Source organism: Zootoca vivipara, chromosome 3 (genome assembly GCF_963506605.1).
Source record: "Zootoca vivipara chromosome 3, rZooViv1.1, whole genome shotgun sequence".
NCBI lineage: Eukaryota > Metazoa > Chordata > Lepidosauria > Squamata > Lacertidae > Zootoca > Zootoca vivipara.
This window is the reverse complement of record NC_083278.1, coordinates 65,076,027-65,082,026: the sequence shown is the minus strand read 5'-3', so window position 1 is coordinate 65,082,026 and position 6,000 is coordinate 65,076,027. Positions and strand designations below refer to the sequence as shown.

The 6,000-nt window shown below is 49.5% G+C and overlaps 1 protein-coding gene across 1 annotated transcript in view; it reads left to right on the top strand.

Moving 5' to 3' along the window:
• The first annotated feature begins 696 nt into the window (after positions 1 to 696).
• The window catches only part of RGS17 (regulator of G protein signaling 17), a 61,430-nt gene continuing 56,126 nt past the window's right edge, over positions 697 to 6,000 (top strand). The window contains exon 1 of the mRNA XM_035108693.2: positions 697 to 809. The gene's annotated coding sequence lies outside the window, so the exon portion shown is untranslated. The remainder of the gene's footprint in view (positions 810 to 6,000) is intronic.

The following is a 6,000-nucleotide window of genomic DNA, read 5'->3' as shown; positions in this document are numbered from 1 at the left end:
TTCCCGACACGGTCGCCCGCTGAGCTCGGACGCCAAAGTCCGATTCTAGATCGGTTGCCCCCCACCCATCCCCGAAAAAAGGCAGCTCTTCCCGCTTGCTTGGCCGAAACTTAGCAGTTTCCTCTCTCCGATATTAAACAAATAAATGAGCAAATAAATCTGGAGCGGCTCCGCCCTCCTGTCGCCTCACTCCCCACCCGGGCGCTCACCTGGATGCGTGCGCGCGCGAGCCCGCGCCCCGCACCAGCACGTGGCCCGCTGGCCTGCTCGCAGGGAATTTTTCAACGTGCCTCCTTCTCTCCTCCGGAAAACTCACTCCGAGGGTGTTTGTGTGTACGGGGGTGGGTGGTCGTCTGGGCTACTCCCCCTCCCTCCTCCCCCGCTCTCCAAACAGCCTCCTCCCCCACCTCCTCGGAATCTCCCCAAGGAGGGGGGAGGCGGCGCGTGGGGGGGGGCGTGGGCGGAGGCGTGTGGGGGGGGAGGGGGGCAGCGAGGCGTGAGTCACGCTCGGGAGAAGCGGGGAAACTCCAGCTGCTGTGCCGGGGTCAGCGCTGGCGGCAAGGCGCGTGCGCAGACTGAGGTCTGGGCTCTCCACCCTTCTCCTCCTCCCCTTGCTTTGCTCTATCTCTCTCTCCGTCCCTCCTTCCTTCCCCCCTCTCCCTCCCTCCCTCCCTTCCTCTCTCTCTCCCTGCCGGCTGGGTGCTGAAGTTGGGCGGATGGCAGCCCAGCAGCTCCGCTAGGGACCAGCGGCGCGAGCCTTTTTCGCCGGGATCGCTCAGGGCGGAGCGCGCGCAGCCAGGCGGGGGCGGGTAAGACGCTGGAGCGCTTTCCTTTTGGCAATCTCGGCCGCGCACGGAGCCCCGGCCCCAAAATGTCTGCTTTTGGAGGGACCCAGATGCATGCAGGGGGGAATGGCGAGATCTCTAGAAGGAGCCGGGCGAGGGGAGAGGGAGCTCCGCGCGGGCTGCCTCGCCTGGCGCTGCCTGGGGCGGAGGGCGACAGGGGGCGAGCGGTTCGGCTGGTGGCGCCTTCAGAGCCCTCCTTGTGTGTTGGGTGCCGGCGTGGGGGGGGAGATGTTGTTTCTCTCCAGTGATGCAGAAAGGGGTGGGGAGCGAGAGAGGTTCACCGGGGTGTCTTCCCTGGTCCGACTGCCACACACACACACGGGGGCTGCAGATGGTGGAGGAGGAGGATGCCGGGCTTGGCGAGCGAAGGGTTGGAAACGGAGCGAGTCAGGGAGGCAGAAGATGGGTTGGGAAGAGGAGATTTTTTTCAGGTGGGTGGGGAGAAATTTCGTAAAAAGGGGTGTAGAGCTGAAAAGAGGGGTGGCAAAGCTCCTAAAATGTACACATGTCCGTTTTTCAGAGATGAAAAGATGCTGGATGGTTTTGTTTTGTTTTGTTTTGTAATTCCCTCAAATGCCTCCCAGAGAGGTATCTGGGTTGATTCCCTGAAAGTCTCCAGCCGATTCACACCCCTCAAATCTCTAATGCATAAAGATCATTGCAACGTGTAGAGCCATTTAAGAAAAAAAAATGTTTTTTAAGCGCTTCCAAATCTTGGATTAGAACTCTTTCCTTATAAATAATAAACAACAACCCCTAATGGAATTTAACATGCCACCAATTTCAGAAAGAGGGGGGGGGTGAAAAGAGGAGAAACACCCACTGAATCTCTAGTAGCTGCTTTGGTGTGAAGGGGACACCACCGAGGGATGGGAGGGGTGGTGAGGGGGGGGGGGTGACAGACAGTCTCTTTGCCTTTCATAGGCATGCTTTCCCCCTTTCTATACCAGGCAGAGCCTCTCCTGGCTGAACGCCACCCCATCCACCCTCTTCATGCATTCTGCGGCATCAGCAGGGGGGCTTGGACTTGGCCAGATTCTTCTCCCCATTTCTGTGAAAATATTTGGGGGAGGGGGTTGAGATTGGAAGGAAGACATGCACAGGGTGGGGGAGGGAGACTAGGCTACAGCTAGCAGGATCCTTGCCAGCCTGCTTAGGCTAGAAGGGCAGCAGAGCATCTCTGCCCAGGTAGAATGAAAATCTTTTGCCCACCCACCCCTAGCTGATACGCTGACAGAGTGATTGAAATCTTCAGTTTTTGCTTAGAGTGTCCTGGTGGAATTGCTGACTCTGCCAATAGGCATGTGTGTGTGTGTGTGTGTGTGTGTGTGTGTGTGTGTGTGTGTTGGGGGGGGGGAGACGACGACAATACACAGGGTAAGGAGAGAAGGGTTGCAGAGTGTGATGGGTGGGATCTTCCTTTCAAAGTCAGCTCTCCCTCCATCTTTCTCTCCAGGAAGCCATGAGATCTGATGTATCAACACTCTTTTCTGCTTACCTCTCAGCTTCTAGGATTCCTTTCCTTCCAGTCAGCTTCTGGTCTCTCGGCATAATTTTTAGGTAGATGGGTTACTCAAGTCAAGACCGCTACTTCTATGCTCTTTTAAAATTTGAATTAATGGGATCTTTCTTCAAAGAGTTGTAAAATGTTTTAGTTTCTTAATTTCCATTATAGCATTGTGTTAGGAAGGTCCCCAGGGGAGTAGTGAAGGGGTATTGTGTGTGGCAAAATCCTTACTCCCTTCATAATGGCCTTTGTACTTCTTCATTCCCCCAGTCTAGCTTTCCAGCATTGGCCCTGACAAGTATGCAACCTGCCTTGTGGTTCTGTACTTCATTCATACTATGTATGTTAAACTGGAATCAATCAGAAAATTATTGTCACAGGGATGTGGTTATCCCATAGCATTCTCCATTGCCCAGTCTCTGCACTGCTTCTGCTCCACACCTCCTTTTTGCCATTCATAGACTAATCCCTACGCATAGTTAATCAAAAGTAATTCCCTATGAGAACACTGGAGACGAGCCTCACTTCTGCATCAGAAAAGTGGTTTCTTCTAATCTATGGTCATTTGCGGAAAAGGAAGGTCTGGATTTAAACTAAACCAAAAACTGCACTCAAACTCCTAGAATCCTTAAACTTTCAGCTTATAAATAGGCAGCCTATTGTAATTCATTGGTGATGGAGATACACCCTGTACATGTTCTGAGGCACTCTTAGTTCATATGTTCAAGGGCCAAATCTTGGCGTGGTAAATAGATTCTGGGGTCAGCCCTAGTCAGGCTAGTCTCAAACTAAACTCTCACCCCTCTTACTCAGAATATTATAATGTCAGGGGACTAATGAAACGTCAAACAAAACTATAATCTGTTCTTATCAGTTTTTTTCTTCTCTCAATATCTTCCTGGCTCCTGTATCGTGTGTGTCCCTCGCAGCTGAATGGGTGAAGGAACCCCGTTTGTCTTGGTTGAAAAGCAGAACATGAAAGATCCATAAAAATAAATTGCAAAGCTGTGTGTTGGAGGTGATGTGGAGGATATGGAAGTTCTAACATACTGCATGAACCAGGCTTATATTTATGGCATGCCCAGGTGTTGTCAGTGTGGAATGGACCAGGGAGTGAGGGATCTTTTTTTAATTTCAAGGGCCAGATTCCCTGAGCGGTAATTTCTCTGGGGCTGTATGCCAGTAGTGGGGAAGGAACCAAAAGTGGGAAGAGGTTGCAGCATTGCATGGTCCACACACTCTTTCTGTGCCACCCCTTCTCTCTTACATGCACATGCACATGATCTGTAAGAAGAATCAGTTCTAGGGATCTATCCACAGCATGCATAAGTCCGGGGTGTGTGTGGCATCACTGCCCTAAAAATTCACTCCTTTATACTGGGTAGCAAATATAATTGGACTCATGTCTTTTCAACAGGGACAAACATCTCTCTTTTGCAGTTTCTAATCTTCCTGGCATAACTGCCATGGTTTGTACATAAGCAGCCCCATCTCTCTCTCTCTCTCTCTCTCTCTCTCTCTCTCTCTCTCTCTCTCTCTCTCTCTCTCTCTCTCTCTCTCTGTGTGTGTGTGTGTGTGTGTGTGTGTGTTGACAATTTTATAAACTTCCTAAGGACAGACTGGTTTAACTTCCCCTCTCATCCCTACCTTAAAATCAGAAGTCTTGGGACTGAAAGGCACACCATGCATTCTCTAAATATAGGACGTGCCACAAAGAGGAAATAGAATGGCCTCCATGCTACCTTGGCCTGCTCCTTTGCCCCTAGCTGTCAGGGGGACATGCTACTTATCTTGAATGTTGGCTGGAGCTCTGAGCTCAGGAGTTTATAAGCATGTGGTTGGCCCACTTTGTTGATAAACTTCTTGGCACCCTTCTTCCATTCAGACAAGATGGCTCCCTCCAGACAGTTCTAGAATCCAAGCAGAAAGAACTAAGTTATGTGTCAGTGAAGGAACCCAACGAATCTTCACTAGATGGAGGGAGAATGGAGTTTGAGGAATCAGTAGAGAACAATGGAAGGAAGAGCTTCTAATGAAGATTCAGGAACCATATTTTCCAATCAATACCGGGGTACCTCAGGTTACGAACTTAATTTGTTCTGGAGGTCTGTTCCGGAAGTGTTCTTTTGCTAATGGGGCCTCCCGCTGCCGCTGCCCTGCCACTGTGCAATTTCTGTTCTCATCCTGGGGCAAAGTTCTCAACCCAAGGTTACTACTTTTGGGTTAGCAGAGTTTGTAACCTGCAGTGTTTGTAACCTGTGATACCACTGTACTTCATCAAACTTCCTTGGTCTTCAGCTTAGTTCCTGGTGGTCTGCCCTAGAGCAGGGACGGGGTACCTGTCATCCTCCAGATTTTAATTTTTGTTGGACTCTGGCATGACACCCATCAGCCCCAGTCAGCATGTTTAATGGTCAGGGATGAAGGGGGCTGGTGCTTCAGCATTGGCTATGTTGGTTGGAGTTGATGGAGGCTGCTCTATTCTAAGAGTCCTCCATCTTCATAGCTCTCATATATTTGCTTAGCTCTTGTTTGTTTGCTTAGCTTAGCTGATCAATTCTATGCCATGATCGTCTGCAGAGGAAACCCCTCACTAGAAAACAAGGACAATATTTTCTTACGGGTGTAAGAATAATGATGTAGCTGCTAGAGTAGTGGCATTCAACTGTGGAGACCTGAGTGCAAAATCTCTGCTCAGATACAAAGCTTCCTGGGAGACTGCTGGCTAGTTATTACCTCCCAGGCTATAATTTAAAAAACCCTCACAGGGTTGTTGTAACAATGAAAAATCAGGGTAAAATCTGCATTCACAGGATTATATTGTTCTGTTAATACAAGTCTTGTGTTTTTAATTGGCTTGCAAAGAGTTGCAGGGTACATGTATTGCATATGCTAGGTAGAAGGGGTTGCCAACTTGTCTGGACTTTGGTTTTAATAGCAGCATAATACACTGGTCCCATCACCTCCTGGCAAATAGAAGGGGAAGAAAGGGAGGCAGTGAGAGATTTTACTTTCTTGGGCTCCTTGATCACTGCAGATGGTGACAGCAGTCACGAAATTAAAAGACGCCTGCTTCTTGGGAGAAAAGCAATGACAAACCTAGACAACATCTTAAAAAGCAGAGACATCACCTTGCCTACAAAGGTCTGTATAGTTAAAGCTATGGTTTTCCCAGTAGTGATGTATGGAAGTGAGAGCTGGACCATAAAGAAGGCTGAACACCGAAGAATTGATGCTTTTGAATTATGGTGCTGAAGGAGATTCTTGAGAGTCCCATGGAGTGCAAGAAGATCAAACCTATCCTTTCTGAAGGAAATCAGCCCTGAGTGCTCACTGGAAGGACAGATCGTGAAGCTGAGGCTCCAATACTTTGGCCACCTCATGAGAAGAGAAGACTCCCTGGAAAAGACCCTGATGTTGGGAAAGATGGAGGGCACAAGGAGAAGGGGACGACAGAGGGTGAGATGGCTGGACAGTGTTCTTGAAGCTACCAACATGAGTTTGACCAAACTGCGGGAGGCAGTGAAAGACAGGAGTGCCTGGCGTGCTCTGGTCCATGGGGTTACGAAGAGTCGGACACAACTAAACGACTAAACAACAACAATACACAGGAATCAGTAGGTGAAGCTTTTTAGAAGAAAGGAGATA